This window comes from Manis javanica, chromosome 11, assembly GCF_040802235.1.
Source record: "Manis javanica isolate MJ-LG chromosome 11, MJ_LKY, whole genome shotgun sequence".
Taxonomy (NCBI): domain Eukaryota; kingdom Metazoa; phylum Chordata; class Mammalia; order Pholidota; family Manidae; genus Manis; species Manis javanica.
The window spans coordinates 12661859-12679323 of NC_133166.1; the positions used below are offsets into that span (position 1 = coordinate 12661859).

At 42.3% G+C, this 17465-nt stretch overlaps 1 protein-coding gene and 1 long non-coding RNA gene across 21 annotated transcripts in view; one reads left to right on the forward strand and one right to left on the reverse strand.

The window, feature by feature from the left end:
- The window catches only part of DLG2 (discs large MAGUK scaffold protein 2), a 1871010-nt gene that overhangs the window by 1679867 nt on the left and 173678 nt on the right, over positions 1-17465 (forward strand). The window contains exon 1 of one of the 19 annotated variants that reach the window (XM_017669005.3): positions 16974-17362. The exons of the other annotated variants lie outside the window; for them this stretch is intronic. The gene's annotated coding sequence lies outside the window, so the exon portion shown is untranslated. Of the gene's footprint in view, positions 1-16973; positions 17363-17465 lie in introns of those variants that run through there. 19 annotated transcript variants of the gene reach the window in all.
- LOC118970942 (uncharacterized) overlaps positions 1515-17465 on the reverse strand; it is a 31136-nt gene continuing 15185 nt past the window's right edge. For both annotated transcript variants that reach the window (XR_012122523.1, XR_012122522.1), the window contains 2 exons: positions 15485-15701; positions 1515-7209 (listed from right to left, as the gene is read on the reverse strand). This is a non-coding gene — a long non-coding RNA (uncharacterized lncRNA). The remainder of the gene's footprint in view (positions 7210-15484; positions 15702-17465) is intronic.

A 17465-nucleotide genomic window follows, 5' to 3' on the forward strand; every position in this document is an offset into this window, starting at 1 on the left:
CTTCAGTCATTCCCAAACTCAGAGTCATGGACAGAGCTGCTCATGTTGGAGTTCAGTTCTCTATCTTTCCATACCCGTTAGTCCACAGTGGTCTACTTCTTAGGTGAAGTCTCCATGTTTATTTCTGGGTGGGTATTTGGCCCTGAATCCCTAGAAATAGGGCTGGATGATTAAAGAGGAAACCAGGTCATCACTGGCCCTTCTGCTCCTTCAGCTGCAGCAAGAGCCCCAGCTGCCTGCCCCCTGCAGCGCGTCTCCTGCCCTTGAGCAGAAAGTAGAGGCCAAGGAAGGGCTCTTTTCTTCTAACTTTCTAAAAAGGCCAAGATAACCCCCACTAATGTGTAAGTGATGCTTGCTGTGTGCTAGGCCTTCTGCTGAGCTCTTTAAATACACTATTCCATATACTTACCAGAACAACCATATGAGGTACATACTAACTGGTACGTCCACTTTGTTTTTTAAAATAATGTAAATATTTGATTTTTCTATGGCAATTATTGAAAAGTTGTTTCCTCCCCAGCCTCATCCACCTCATACAGCTAACTACTATCTTTAGTTTGTTGTGCATCTTTCTGGAGTTACCCTCACAAACACAGCAACTCATATATATTCTTTTTCTTACACCTCCTCTCTTACACAACAAAATGAGCATCCTACACACTCTGTTCTGTGCCCTTCTTTTCTCATTTTTTGATGTGTCTTGAAGATCTTTTCATGCTGGTGCGTAGAAAGCTTCACCATCTTTTTACAAGGATGTGGTAACCCAATGTACATTCTACCTCAGTTTTACAAGCCCAATTTTAAAGATGAAACCAGGGCACAGAAAATTAATGATGCTGTTAAAGTAAAGAGAAAGACAGAATTCTCCCATGCCACCTACCTCTGACCCCAAGGGTGACAGAAATCTGAAGACCATCCAGCAGAGAAATAAAGGCCAGACTCACCCCCCGCACCTCCCAATGCCTGCCCTAGTTCAGCAGCTGCCTTCCATACTCCCCCAAGGCCCTGCTCAGAGCAGAGCAAATGCATTTGCTTTGTTGTCTCCTCTCCATCCTTTTAATCAATTTGACATATTTGAGGTCCTATCCTTCTGCCTATGTCTGCCTGCATTGGGACCCTTGAGATGTTGTTCTAGACACCTTTAGGAGCAGTTATTTGTGGTAAGCCTTGGAAATGTAAAGTGTGACTGCACGCGTCAAGGTGCCTGATGTTTGTGTATATTCAAAACTATTTTCCTGCCCTACTGACCTCTGTGTGCTGCCCACCGCCCACTTGCCAAAAAGCCAGCTGTCTCTAAGGCAGCAAGAGCTGCTGATGTTGTTGGCCATCCTTAGCAGTCCTCCACCTGTCAGCTCAACTGATCCTCGCTGGCTCGTTCTGAACCCTTGGCTGCAGCCCCTGACTTTACAGCCACACTTCTGGAAGGGAACATGATATGCGATGAGGGTGAGATAACTTAGTAAAGGCTGCCAGAACTTGGCACACAGCAAAAACCTCAGTAAAGATGATGATCATCTCATGTAATACTTTCAACATCATGCAAACTCTAAGTACAATTATTATCCCTATTATACAGATGTGAAAACTAAGGCTCAAAGAGGTTTTTGTTTTGCCAGAACTTGAATAAACTTTAAGTCACAGAGGTCACTTCCAAGCTGAAGTTCTTATGAATATATAATTAAACAACATTAGGAAGGGACCCGTGTTACAAAATGGCACATTATAGTATATCGTTAAAAAGACACTATACATTCAGTCCAGGTTCACTCACAAAATAATCTTACCATGAGAAAGGGTTTGATTAGCAGCAAGATTCAGCTATGTTCTTCATATTACAATTAGACTAAAATGAAACACCCACTCCCATTTCTGCAAATCCACCACCCATATATTTTATTTCAGTCTCAGAAATGTTTGAAATAAGTGTTTTAGCCAATTTTGGAAAGAACAATTCCTTTTCAGTAATCCTAATTACAATATTAATAGTTACCATCCTTGTTATAAGCCAGGCACTGTACTAAGCTGTTTACCTCTATTATCTCATGTACTCTCCCAAACAACTTATGGGATAGGCATTATTGTTTTCAGTTACAAAGAGAGATTGAGGCTTAAGTGAGTGTCTTGTCCACATCTCAATAGGTTAGTAAATGACAGAGGCCAGATATCAACCCAGATCAGCCTGTGACCAAAAGCCCCTGACTGAAATCACTCTGTATTACCATAATTTCCTCCCCCCAATGGTATGCAACACGGTGGCCACCTCCACCCCTCCAGCAAGGTGCAGAGAGCCTGAGCCAAACCTATTGCAAGTCCTGTAGAATCATTTCTCACTGGCCAAAGGTTTTAAATTACATGTCATAATTCTTACCAGCTGTATCTCAAGTCTCTGGGCCTCTCTGTTCAAGACAAAAAATACCACATGTGATACATGTTCTCTTTTAACCCCTCGTGCATTGTTAGCACCTTTAGATTTTTTTCAAAGCTTTTTATATATGTCATCTCATTTGTCAAGTCAGCAACTTTTCTTAACCAGGGTACTAGTGGGATTCTCCTTTCATATCTCCAACACTTCCATTTCTTTCTAAGCAAGACCATTCCCAAGTATGGTCTTTCCAGACTAGATATTTAGAAACTGCTTGTTTTATTGAAGGAGCTGGGAGTTAAGGAGAGCTCCAAAAACTGAACTCACCCTGGCTTAAAGAACGGAATGTGGTCAATCAAGCCTCTTAGAGCAAACTAGATGTCATCTGCTTTCTTAAGGCTTTGGGAATATAGACCTGCTGCTTAGAAACCTTATTTGAATTAGTAGTACAACAAGCCAATTGCCTGTGGTTTGATTAACTATTCATGACCTCTTACATAAAAATAATTTTTCCTGAGTGAATTATTTGGATAAATATCAAGTATGTGTTATTATTAAGAGTCAACTTCATTTTTTTTAAGTAGCAAATTTGATATTCACCTTAGCTGAATTTATTGAGCACCTACTGTATGCTAGGTGCTGTTCAAGGCACTTTGGATTGCTTGATAAAAAGAGTCGAACCCAATGTTTTCTGCTTCCTCCTTCCACAATACAAAATGTTATGAACAGAGACCTGTGATTTCTTTGAAGGTAAAGAGCATGTCTTGCTGTTCTTACATGGAATACCTGATATAGGACCTCACCCATGCAAGGATCTTCAAAATAAAGTGAATAACTTCTTGCTTCATCTACTTTTATGAAGGGAACTTTTGGCAGTCTTGGATCCCAGAAAAAGGCATTCATACTTCTGTTTGCTGTAACAAAGATCAAAGATGCACTTCTGACTTGGTGTCTTGCTTGAGGGTTGCCGCCTCAGGCAAGTTTACTATGGATTCGGTGAAACTGAGAAATGACAACTGAACGTTCTCAGAGTAAAAGGTTTATACCCAGCTTTATTCTCCCAGCGGTAGGTGGAGCACTAGGATTGCCTCTGCATCCAGCAGTCTGCAGGTCTCTAATCCTCCTCTGTCTCTACCTCCACCCAGAGCCCTGGACAGAGGTCTTCATACAGTGACTCAGTCAGTAATAGCTCATTGCCTACGGGTGTGGAAGCATTAGCCTAGCAGGAGGCCAATTACATCATCAAGTAGTTAAGGGTCAGGTGAGGACCCTGGCCGTAGGAACTTTCATTTTCCCCCACACTCAGTACAAATTCTCTATCTCTAGGCTCCCATAGGGCTTTGCAACTCTCTGAGAGGGATATCACTTCTTCCATTTGTGAGCCATGTCTTATTCCTCAATTTCCTTACTATGGTAGACACAGTAAGACATTCTGCACACAGGCATTCAGTCACTGTTTGTTGAACTGAGTGAGTCACACGCTGCTTCATTTCCCTCCCAAAGAGCAGAGACCACATCTTGATCATTCCATTTCCATCTTATCTATAGTACATTGTGATGCACATTTTACACCTAAAGTGTGATCAGCAAATGTTTATGGACTTCAAGTCCCATCTCTCCCTTGGTTGAGTCCTTTGTACCACTATTTTGCTTTTTTGTAGTAAGCCCCCCAAAAGGAATCAAGGGGTGAGTGCCTTTCTGACTGACTGACTTACCCAATGAATGAATAATAACAATAATAACCAGTTTCATGAGTAAAGTGCCTACTCAAACAGCCCAAAATGTCTCCCTCTCACCTGGCAGGTTGGGGAACAGGATCCAGTAAAGGAAGGACTCATCCAAGGCCCCACAGAGATTGTACAGAAGCTAGAACTAGAACCCAGATTTCATTACCTCATGCCCAGATTTCTCTCTTTTTAACATCTGCTTGCTTTCTCTTTCTTTATATCCCCACTGCTGCCTCTTGAGATCAGGCCCTGTCCCTCCCACCTGGACTGCCGCACTCACCTCCTGACTGCGCTCTCCGCTGCCAGCCTCAACATGTCCAGACCGTCCTCCACATGGTTGCCACGGTGATCTTCTAAACTGCACATAGATGTTGTTTAACATCTTTTACATGCTCCCACTGCATGTCGGATAGAGTCCACAGTCTTTCACAAGAGCCATAGGACAGTGACAGATCACCCCCTGGCCCCCAGGCCTGCCTCTCATTTCTCTCCCTCAGAGCCTATTGCCCAGCTGGATTCATGTGTCTATATGACCCTAGGTCTGGTTGTTTCATGCCACTGTGCATGGCTGCCCCTGTCTTACTGCTCTCTCTGCCCAGACCATCCCCTTATCCTGTCTCCTGGCAGACAGCAGGTACCCACAGGCCTTCCAAGCAGACAGACAGGGGTCTCTTTTACTGAACTGCAACCTCTGTCCTCTGCCCCTCCATGGGTACTCTCTCATTCATTAGAGCTGGTGGTCGCTGAACAGCTCATGTACTTCCTCCTGCCTTCATACCTGTAATTCCTTTCACTAAGTTTTCAAATACATCTCTCTCCTAGGAGGCCTTGAACTCCTGAAGGGCAGAGGCTGAGTCTTACTCACATTTGTGTTCACAGAGCCTGGCAGTAGGTCAGGCATATAATGGACAGTTGCTGACTCTCTGGAATAAGTATAACTTCGGTAACCCTTCACAGTGAATTAACTCAACTTATGGTTTCCTTTAAATTAAGCCTCACATGGGATGATAGTTGAATTATGTAAGACTTAAAGGAAGGAGAGTTTATTTAAAGAAAAGCAGAACTTGAAATGTCTTTTAGGTGATGGACATACATTTCACAGTGAACACAGGATAATGTATCAGCATACTGGTAAAGCAAAGTGGCCATAGTGTCACTGGATGTTTCTGCAGAGCCCTCAGTGACCACTTCCCCACTGCTTCTCTCTCTAGCCCCTTGTTTACTGAAAGAAGTCAGTGTGGTTATCTGTTAAGTGATGAGAACTTGGGTCACATTCAGAACTTTGTCTGGGAATAGATTTTCAGCTACTTTTCTAGCTCAGTCGTTAAACTCATTCTGCCTGATTTACCAATGGCTAAATTGTTCATTTGTTTATTTATTTATTATGCAAGTCCCCTGGACTTCAGTACTTGCTTCCAAATACTACTGCTCCATCTGGCTTAGATAGAGCATACTAAGAAGAAACGAGAGAAGCAATGGGACGGGAAAGTTAAAGGGAAAAGAAACCATTTGGCAAACAGGAAGCAGAAAGAAATTCAGATGCTTTTTTCTTTCTTTATGATTTTGTGCTGGGGGAGAGAAGCGATTTTCAGCAGGAAGATGCACTTTCTATCTGAAGTAAACATTTCTACCTGCAATGATCTGATATTTAAAATCTAGAAGAGCTGAGTCTGTGAATGACTTTCTGAATCACGTTTAGGCAGGCTGGTCTCTGAGGCCCAGAACAATGGCCTTTGTTCTCCCCTTTTGCTGTTCATTATTCTCTCGGGCACTGCACATGCCCGGGTGCAAGGAGCATTGTGGGACGTTCTGCCTATGCAGTGAGCAAAGGTAGGCATCTTGGCATGGGCATCCTGGATTGTCCAGCAGATGAGTCACTCACCTTGATAACACATTTCATTTGTTCCATCAGGAAGGGTATGGTGGTTAGGGATGTGGGCTTTTAGTGTCTATCAAGTCCCAGCAGAGTCCCAGCTCTGCTGCTTTCCACCCGGGGGATCATGGGGATGTTGATTAGTTTCTCCTCTCTGAGCCTCAGTTTTCTTACCTCATAAGTGAGGCTCATTATAATACTTATGTAATAAGCTTGTTGAGAAATTAAGCAACCTATGTAGAAAGACTTCACAGTAAATAGTTGAGGATCATCAGCTGTTTTTATAAGATCAGAATGCACTTTCATTTTACACGATCGCTGGTCCCCACAGTGTCCCCCTGTGAGAAACACAAGGGGAAGCCTTGTTGGTCCCACTTGACCACAGGCGGGGGCCACAAAACGCCTCCCCAGTGATTGTTCCCACTCCAGTCTGCCACCTTTTGGGTTTGGTTGCATATCCTCTGTTCACCTTTTTCTAAAGCATGACTCACAGCATTTGCTTTTGACAGATAATCTTCTGAATGAGAGACAATAATAATCAAATATTTTGGCATTACTCACCAGGAGAGCTAAATAGCTCTTTGCTTTCCACAGGGAGAGAATGAAGGATGCTGCTTTAGGAAGCACTGAGCAGGGATGGTACGTAATGGGGTTGGGTAACATCTCTGATTAGTACTTCTCCCTTTTATCAGAGGCAAAGTGGGTAGGGGTACATGGCCTCCATGAAGCAGGGCAGCAAAGAAACACAGAGTGGCAGGCACAGAGCTGACTGGGGTTGCTCCACATCCTCTGCTGCTGCTGGTGGTCTGACTGCGCATTGTCTGCTGCTCGTTGGGCCCTTCCCCAGAGGACGAGGGCAGAACAAGGACCAGCTTCCCCAAGATGGGAAAGTTGTGGACCCTCCTCACATTGTCCAGTGACTATTTGGCAGCATTAAAGGGACGGTTGTATTTTCCAGACAGCCTTTCCTGTTCCCTCAGCCACTCCATAGTCAGTCATTTCAGACAAGCTGGGAGAGTTAAAACTGTAACAATAATGTATCAGTTATACTAATACTACCTCTTGTTACTGTCAGATCTCAAAATGAATAATGGTTTAAACACAATCCAAGTGTATCTTCTTTCTCATGAAATCCAAAACTTGTTTTAACTTTCCTCTCTGGGCCATGATTCTGGGACGTTTCCCCGCTGTGACTCCTCCATCTTCAGCAGGTGACTTCCAAGGCCAAAGGATTCATTTGCATCAAGCTGGTGGGAGGGAAAGAGAACACGAAGGTTTACAAGGGGAATGTTTTTATGGGCCCCGCCCACCCCATTTCATTGGCCAGAACTCACATTCCTTTGGCCAGAACTCAGATATATGGTTGTACCTAACTTCCAGGGTAGAATCAAGTTTTGTGCTCCAGGAGAAGAGGAAATGAGTTTAGTGAACCAGCCAGTCTCTGCCTCAAAACAAAAATGACAAAAACTAATATTTATAAAGCATTTACTTTGTGCCAAGCATTGTGCTAAGTAAGCACTTTATCTACATTATCTTAAAATTCATAGACCATATTATTTGCCCACTTAAAGTATCCAATTCAATGGTTTTTAGTATATTCACAGCATTGTGCAACCATCCCCACCATCAATTTCAGAGCATTTTCGTCATCTCTAAAAAAAACCCATACCATTGGCAATCTTCTTCCCGAACCATGGGCAACAACCAGTCTACTTTCTGTCTGGAAAGATTTGCCTATTCTGAACATTTTACATAAATGGAATACTTATATTCTTTTATACAATCCTCACAACATCCCTACAAGGTAGGTCAATTGTTATTCCCATTTTACGGATTTACAGAAGGTCAGGTAGTTGAAATAATTCCCTAATAAGCTTAAACCCTGCCCCTTGAACTCCATATTAGTGTGCTGTGTCCCAGTTATAATCATGTCATGATTTGAAGGGACAAGTTGGAAGGGATGTTTGTCAGCTTGCTTTTTAATAACTATCATGGCAAAAAGCAGACATTGTCACGGACAGCTCGTTTACTGAAGTGACAGGAACTTAGGAATCAGAGCTTGAGGTTTGAAGCCCAGACCTGCCACTTACCAGGTGCATATAAAGGATATGCTGCTTAATTCCTCTTGTGTCCTGGTGTTTTTATCTATAAATGGGAATAATGAATCTCTTCTGGGCAGATCCAGTGAGATTAACCTACATGAAAGCTGTTCCCACAACTTTACATAGCTGATGCCTTGCCATTGTTAGTTGATCCTGCTTAGAAGCAAAATTCTGGCTGTAATGGGGCAGTCACATTATGTTAATGTATCTGGGCCTCCAGGATACTGTCCAGGAAGAAGTTATTGTGACTTGCATTTTACAGTATCCAGATTACAACCCAGGAGTGTCTGAGCCCCTAGAATGATCTGACACAATGAGAGTTAGAGAAAAGGAGCATATTCTCCAGGATAGCAAAGCATATGTAGTCTCGTCTATCGACTTCTGATCTCAGCTGGGCAGAGCAACTTGTTAGAGGCACCTGGAGAGAACCAGCTGAGCAAGTGTAAGTTTGAAGTTCCTTGGATAAGAGGATAGGCTGGCTGAGTTTCTGTAGGCAAAAAGCCAGTAATGAGGTTTCCAGCGTTCCACATATGTCGTTGTCATCACTTTCAGCTCAGCCAGGGATGGCAAAGACTCATGCTCCAGGGCCAAGTGGATATTTGAAAGACTCAAGGAGGTAGTTATGAAGGAGTGGATTGTGCTTTTGTTCCACTGACCTGTTCCCTACTCTACCCTGTCCTTAGCCATAACAATATTAAAATCTAGGCATGAGAATACAGAAAGACAGTGGGGGCAGTGGAGATGTTTTATCAGCAATGAAAAAGGGTCTGGATTCTAGTTGGAATCAAAGGCATATTTCAGCCTTAAAACTTTGCCCTGAAAGCCCCTGGTTCTTCCACTTGCTAATTGCATGGACAAGTGACTTATTCTCTCTGAGCCTCCACTGCCACACAGGATTGCTATCTGGGCTATAACTTAGAACCCCTGGCAAGATGCAACCCGCATAATTCCAGGGACTCCCTTCACAGGCACTAGGGGTCAGCCTATTGTAAACATGTAAAGGGCCGGATACCGAATATTTTAGGTTTTATGGGCGATGCTCTCTCTATTGCAACCAAGCAACTCTGCTTTTGTCATGTAAAAGCAGCCATGTATCATGCATAGAAGAATGGGTATGGCCATGTTCCAATAAAACCTTATGTATGGGCATTGAAATTTGAATATTATATAATTTTCGTTATACCACAAAGCATTATACTTCCTTTGTTTTTGTTTTTTTTTAACCACTTAAAATGTGAAAACCATTCTTGGCTTATGAAATGTACAAAAATAGACAGAGGGACAGATTTGGCCTGCAGGCCATGGTGTGCAGACTCCCAACATAAGACTAAATTGTGTTTGATACCCTCTAGAGAGATGCAGTGTGGTGCCCTGATTATTGTGGAGAGAAAATAAGAAAGTACATGTAGAATGATTAGCATAGTGTCTGTCTCATAAGTGCTCAGCAAGTATTAGCCCTTTGAAAAAGAAATATATTTACTCTTACTCACCACAGACATTTGGAAAGGGAGGCAGTTATGTTTTGGTTGCTTAACATTTCTACTATTTTAGACTTTTATTATTATTAAACCATATATTAAAATTTTAAATATAAAAACTGGTTTGGACAGGTAGTAGGCCACCTAGTTTTTTTCTTTTTTACTCCCTAATCCCCTGTTGTTGCCTTTTCAATTCCTAGACACTCCTTTAGTACTTAGTCTGTGCTGCTAGGGGCGCCATGAAAAATGAGATGAGGTCTTCTCTCTTTAGGAGCTCTTAGTCTTCTCCACTGTGGATATATGTGTCCCAAGAGTGTGTAAAAGACAGTCCTACCCTTTATGTTACTCTTTTATCTCAGCCTTTAAATTTCTGTTCTGGTATAAGTACTGTGCCATGGTACTATGGTTGTACATCCCACAGTTTATAAATACATAGATGTTTAGATAACGGGAGATGGACTCTCAAAATTTTCTTACATGATGTCAACATTCAAAGTTTTGAGACAACAGGTCTAGGAAGAAAACCAAAGTACCCCAATGGGAAACGAGTTGATATGAGCAATATAGTTCTTAATCACAATAACACAAGTGTTTGTAGGACATGAATTAACATTTACTCTTGCATCTATTTTGCGGCAGGTAGAAAGCAAGATATATTACATTTTAATTTCATAAAAACACAACAGCTGTATAAGTCCTATTCTTTCCATTTTATAGATGATGAACTGAGGTTCAATTCAGAGAATTTAAGCAACTTGCAAAAGTTAGATTGAATGAATTAGAACTGTCTAACTATAAAAGTATGACATTTTCTACTTTAGCCTTCAGTGCATTCATTCATGAAGAAGTTTATGAAAAAGCAGTGATTATTTTCTAGTATTCCTAAACCTGAAGTTAGTCTTTGTTCCATCACTAGTAACCTAGTACTTAGGTTACTTACTGGTAACTGGATACAATTCCACCCCTCCAGAAGTCTATGACCAACCCCTTGCTCCCCAGACCTTTGTACATCCCATGCTTCTCACTCTGATTGAAAATTTCCTTACCTGGATATCTCCTAGTCAAGCAAGACTCAGTTGGATGCCACCTCTCCCAGAAAGCCTTCCTGACCTCAATCCCCCAGGACTAGGTTGCATGCCCTTCCTCTGGGCACTGATAGCACCTTCATGAAAGACCATCTAAAATAAGCTATGCAGTTGTGTTATTAGCTACTATTTGCTTGTTACCCCCTGGACTGAGAGCCGCTTAGGGGATGAAAAAAATATGACCTTGATTGCATTGTTCTCCTGGCATCCAACATCTTAACACAGTGGCTGGGACGTGACAGGCCCTCCATAAATACTCATGGAAGGAAGGAATTCCTCCTTCGGTGATTTGGAGTCTGGGACAACTTTGACAAAGTGATGGGCTGCAGTTTGTACTAAGGTTTCCCAGGATAGAAGAAACTGGTGGGAATAAATTAGATTCTAGGGGACCTATTAAAGCAAAGAAATCAAACTCTTAAATGCATGAAGGTTTTTCCTTCTGGGTTTCTCTGAAACTGAAGAGGTTGCAAACACTCACATTGATTGAACTTATATTAATGATATATATAATTTATCAATATATAAATATATATCAACATATATATATACATATATATTTATATGTATGCACATATATATAGCCCACCCATGTTCATGAACATGAACTCATAAAAATAGACTACCACAATTCCTAGGAACTGTCTTAGGGATCACTGAATGCTCGGCACAAAGAAAAGTTCATTAACACTCTGCAGGTTGGCTGATCTTGCCAAGTCATCCAGTTGCTCTAAATCTTCTTTGGTCTGAAAGCTGACTTCCTTCTGGACACATAAAGCTTTACCTCTTTCTTTTAAGGGAATTGGCACTTACTCAAAGCTTTTGCGATGTTTTATAGATACTTAACCAAGGTGATCTCATTTAATTCTCATATATTTGCACACACCCACAGGTGCCAAATCCAAAAGAAAATGGATTAAGTCAAAAGCGAGTCAAGAATTTAACCGAAATAGAAAATCTTCACTAAGAAAGAGGGGAGAAGGTGCGGTGGGGGAAGACTAAGAAACAGTTTGAATTTTGCTAAATTCAATTATGAATGGTTATCATCAAATTCAGTTATATATATTTGTGCCATGAGATTGTGTCAAATTAATTCATTGGTAATAAGGTGAGAGAAGGTAACCATTAGTGCAGACATTTTATATATGAGATGAGCAATCATCTCAGTTGATTGAGAAAAAGACTTTCTTCTTCCCATCACCAAATGTTACTACATGTGAAGAGCTTTCTAGCTTGCTGGAGGGGGTGGCATTAGAACAGTTGTTCCCAGATTTTTACATTTCATGGGCCAGAAACATTTCAGAACAAACTTTCATAGGCCAACATAATTGCCAACATTTTATCTTGCCAATAAAATGAAGGACATTAAAAAGCAAAACAAAAAACTATCCTCACCATCATCTCAGAAATAAAAAGAAAATTTAATAGCAAAAATAAGAGGAAGAAAAACAAATAGGAAGAAAAAACAAACAGGATATAACCTTATGAAAAAGGAAGGTCATTTTAGCTTGATGAAAAACTACTGCATCTCATTTCTTTTCTCATTTTTGCTGGACCAACGAGGGTCAGGACCAGCTACTAGGAATCCCACTGCTTCTATGCGTGGGAAGTCACACAGATCTCAAATTACATCCAGGCCCTATAAATTCCTAGCTGAGAAACTTGATGCGAGTTACCCAACCTTTCTGAGCCACAATTTCTTCATATGTCAGATGAGGATAATATCTGGCTAGCTATATTAATTCTTAGGGTGGCTGTAACAAAGTAGTACAAGCTAGTTGTTTCTGAGAACAACAGAAATATCTTTGTCTCAGTTCTGGATCCCAAAAGTCTGAAATTAAAGTGTCAGCAGGGCCATCCCCCATCTGAAGGTACCAGGGAGGATCTGTTTTAGGCTTCTCTCCTAGCTTCTGGTAAGCCCATGGCTTTTTGCAGGATACCTGCAGTCTTTACACAGCTTTCTCCCTGTGGGCATACCTGTGTCCAAATTTCCTCCTTTTATAAGGGCACCAGTCGTATTGGCTTAGGGACCCACCCTACTCCAGTATGGCTTCTTAACTGATTACATCCGTAACAACCCCATTTCCAAATAAGTCACACTCTGAGGTATTGAGGGGTCAGGACTTAAGAGTTTTGAGGGGGACACAAGTTAATCTATACCACTGACCAGTCTTGTGGAATCGTTGTATCAAAGGCATTCACAGATGCTGAATACACTGTAAAGTCCCAGAGCAACGTAAGAGTTGTTTGTTCTTTAAGAAAATGTATAATTGAGGAATTTATGATTTGGGGATAGTAAGCAATTTATGCCAAGGACATATAAGTGAGAAGTAGTGAAGATGGGACTTTGGACACCTTCATTTAATAAATATTTTAAATATCTACTATGTGCCAGGCCCTGGTCTAGTGATGGAGTTTCAGACATGGACAAAATAGGCAAGGCCCCCAGCCTCATGGAGCTTACATTCTAGTGGGGGATGCACAAGTTAACAAAATAAATATATGAATGTATAATATAAACTTACATAGAGGTAAGTACCATAGATAAAAATAAAGTCCAACAAGGGAGTAGAGACTCGTGAGGAATGGAAGGTGCTGCTCTATGCAGGGCGTCAGGGAGTTCTAGGAGGAGATGTGACGGCAGGATCCTGGCTGCAGAGGAAGCAAGTCCTAAGTGAGAGGGGAACCACTGAAGGAAGCTGAGCAGTTTTTGAGCAGTTAAGTTTTGTCTTCAAACAATTGCTCTAGCTGCCCTGTGCACCATGGTTGATCGAAGGCAAGAGTCAAAGCAAAGAAACCAGTTAGGAGGGGATTGTAGAAATCTATATGAAAGGTGGTACTGGTATAGACCCGGGAGATAAGGGCAGAGATGGAGAAAAGACTGGAGATATGTTTTAAAGACAGAATTAACAGCATTTGCTGATGACTAAGATGTGTAACATAGGATAAAAGAAGAGTTGACTCCCAGAGCAACAAGTTCATGATTATGCAATTTATTGAAATGGTGCATATCAGGAGTACAGTAGATTCAGGGGAGGAAACCGCAAGCTTGGTTTGGGACTTTTTAAATTTGAAAAGCCTATTTGACAGTCAAGTGGGGATGCTTGGACGTGGTGTGCAACTGGATATAAGAGTCTGGAGTTCAGGCCACAGGTAAGGACTAGAGATCTACATGTGGTAGTCTTTAATCTGTAGATGGCATTTAAGTTTGGTGCTGGATATTGCGGCCTCGGGGGTGAGTGTAACTAGAGAGGTCTAACAGTGAACTCAGACTCACTGTAAGTTTGAAAGATCAGGAAATGGAGAAGGACTCAGCGAGATGTCTTAGGAGGATGGATCGGTGAGGTAGGAGGGAAACCAAAGGTGTCTCAGAAACCAAGTGAAGAAAGTGTTTGATTCAGGGAAGTTGTAATTAATTCTACCAAAGGGCTGGTGAGACATCAAGTAAACTACTCACTGGCTGTGGACTACACACCGGCCACGGCTTTTGTTAGCAAGCATATCGTCATCTACCTGAATAAATGCAACTCTCATGGGATGGTGACAGTGCATAACTCAGATAAGGAGAGGGAAGGGTGTGAGGAAGTAAAAGCAATGAGAACAGGTACGTATTTCACATTATGTTACCTCCATTTCTTAGAAGCAGTGGATGGAATAGTTTAAAAGCGTGACTCTGCAGGCTCAGACTGCAGCTATGATTCTGACCGTGCTGTGTACTGTCAAGTCACCTAACCTTAGCAGCTACAAAGTCCTCATCTACAAAGTAGAGATTAGCACAACTCATTTCAAAATGTGGTGTGGTTGACACATTGCCAGCCCATAATGAGTGCTCCATAAATGTTAGCACTGTCGCTAATATAAGCGAAGTACTGACAAGAGCTTCAAGGCTCAAAATCCTTCATTATGTCTGGGAGCAACTGGTGGCATGAAGTGGTGATTATGATAGAATATGTGTTATGGTTATCCTTGACAGGGGAATAGAGCAATGTGTTATCATATAAAACCTATGAAGACTCATCTACATTAATTTTTCATGGGGTGTGTCATAATGGTGGAATAGCCAGGCAGCACGGGGAAAACGGACAGAGAAGAATTGGCTTTTGGAATCATGGTACATTAAGGAACTAGAAATCATGAAAAGACTTAGAGAAAAAAGACCAAGCCATGTCAGGCCATATGTAAGTAACACCTATATCAATATATAGGAAGTAACCATTGATCTCATCATCGTAGTTACAATTTACTCTGCTCCTGGTGTTCACACCTGGCTTTTCTTACAGTTTAGAAGCCCAAGTCTCTCTCCCCAGCCCTCCAATCATGTTGCATACATCTGCTCCCACAGATCCTAGTGTTAAGTATGGTCGTGAGAAAGGGGACTCTTCATCCACACATATTCCAGATCCCCTAGTAAGTTAAAAGGAAAAACATAAACAAGAAGAGGATAGTCTGTACACGAGCAAATTAAGTTGGCCACTGAGTCATTCTCTAGAGATGCAGAGCTAAGAAAACCTAGCATGTTTTAATTTGCACAGCCTAGAACATTACAGCATCTCCTTGTCCCCCAGAAGGCTACTGCTGATGTCCCCCGAAGGAATGCTGATTGCATAGCTTGAAGATAGCAGTTCCTTATATGGATGAGAGCTCATCTGATAGGAGCCTTTCAGGTGGCCAAATACTGACTTAGGACAGGAGTTTGCAGTGGAACTTTCAGGACAGGAATACCTAGCTGGGCACACCTTAACTCAGTGGCAGCAGATGTGTAGCTCTATGCAAAAATTCATTGCTGTATAGGTTTTGTGTCAGGTGCTTATTTGAAACAGGTGAAGGAAGCCAAGTTGGTCTCACGTGGAAAGCAATTACCTTGTAAATATGCTTTCCTGGGCTGGTGAGTCCATTGACTAATGGTGGGAGGGAAGTAGCTAGGAACTGGAACAGGTGGCCCCCCTGGCCTGGCCATCCTCTGGCAGAAAGGCCACGTGATCCTGTTGTCCTTGTGCAGTCTGGATGGTAGACTTCTCTGGGGTAGTTCACCTTCTTCACAGGCTGGCAGATTAGAAGACTCCTTGGCAAATTTCCACTGACATTTTAAAAGACAGTTTAAAGAGAAGGTAAGGCAGAAACCCATTTTCCAGAAAGTGTGGTAAGATTAAATCCACCAATCTAGGGGTAAGCACTATAAACCCAGCCCTCTATTTTCTTGATATACTCTATTTAATCTTGCAAGGTAAGAATTAGCATACCCATCTTATGGATGAAGCGACCTCTTTTACAGTAAGTTGGGCAAAGCCAGGGTTTAAACACAAGTCTGTCTGATTACAAAACCTATGAACTTCCTACAGTTTCTACTAAAGGCCATAGTAAATAAATCTGCTCACATTGCTCATTTGCCACTGACAGCTGAATTCGAAACCCTGCTTGGATGGGATGATATGTTTAAGAGTCTGGGCTGTGGAACCAGGTCACTGGGGTTGATTCCAGCCCTGCCACTTAGCACCTGGGATCCTGCTGCATTTGCTAACCTCTCTCGATCTGGTTTTTATTCTGCAATATGTCGTTTGCGGTAATACATACCTCATAGGGGTGTTTGGAAGATCCAATGAAGATTAAATGAGTCTGAGCTCGTACAGCTCTGCCTGGTGCATAAGAAGTGCTAGATTGTAGCTATTATTGTCAAAAACCATGTTTTCTAGTGTTGCTATTCAGTGAACCTAACAGGTTGTATTGACCTTGTCAGCGAAAAAACAAAAAAGCTGAGGCACTGCTCTGCTCCCCCAGGCAGCCTGCTCGGTAATGATTTTTGATCAATCAATGCTAGGGTTTTTGATTTCTGCATGACTTCCCATGTTCAGGGCTTCCGTGCTCCAGAGGTAACATGGTAGGATAATAAGACACTGTGGTTGACATCAGAAGACCTCTGTTTAGGTTCAAGCTCAAGTCACACTTGTAGACTGTGGGACCTAGACAGGTCACTTTATCTTGCTTCGGTTCCTCATCTGCACAGTGAGCAGTTTGAACACCCAGTCTCTAGGGCTCCTTGACCCTCTGGGGCTCCCTGAATCCCCCAATTTCCATGAACACTGAACAAAGTCATTTCACTTCTGAGTGCTGGTGGTTCATTTATGTTCCAGCACTACTGATTCCTCCCCTGGTTGCTGAGTGGCTCCAGGAGAATGAAAGTGTTCGGGACATTGTGACATGCTATGCAAATAGGAGGGCTGGTTTTTACAGAACCATTATGAGAATTAACCCTGAGCACTACACCACGCTATGCGTGCAGTGGAAATGCCGGGGCTTTCCTCTACTTTTTGCCATCGTTGCCTACTCCCCACTGGGTTGGGTGGATCCACCTTGACAAGGTGTGGGGGAACCTGAGTGGAGGCTGGGGGTGCAGATCTCATGGTGGGAAAGCATCTTATTGGTTAATGCTTGTACATCCCAAACACCAATTACTGCCACTGCTTCTGAGGCTGATGTATTTATCAGGATGAGTTACAAGGAAATACATGTACCCAGGGAGTGAGGATGCTGCATGGTCACCCCCTGAGATGTAAAATATGAGAGTCTAGGAGGGGCTGTTTTATAATTCATCAGGTTCGCTAGTGAGTTCTGCCGGAGTCTTAGTTATAAAGGCAAGTGTGAACCGGACGGCAGACAGGAGAACCTGGCACCTCGGAGACGGAGAAGCTGCCTCGGTGCCTCCTGCCTCCTCCCTGCTTTGTTCCAATAATTTTGTGCTCGGTAAGTTCCCTGGCTTTGCAGCTAATCATTGTTGTTGAATAAGCTTGGCAAATGAGTCTGTAGTTTGGAATATGCACTCGCTGTCAGAAGTGTGTGTCAGTGT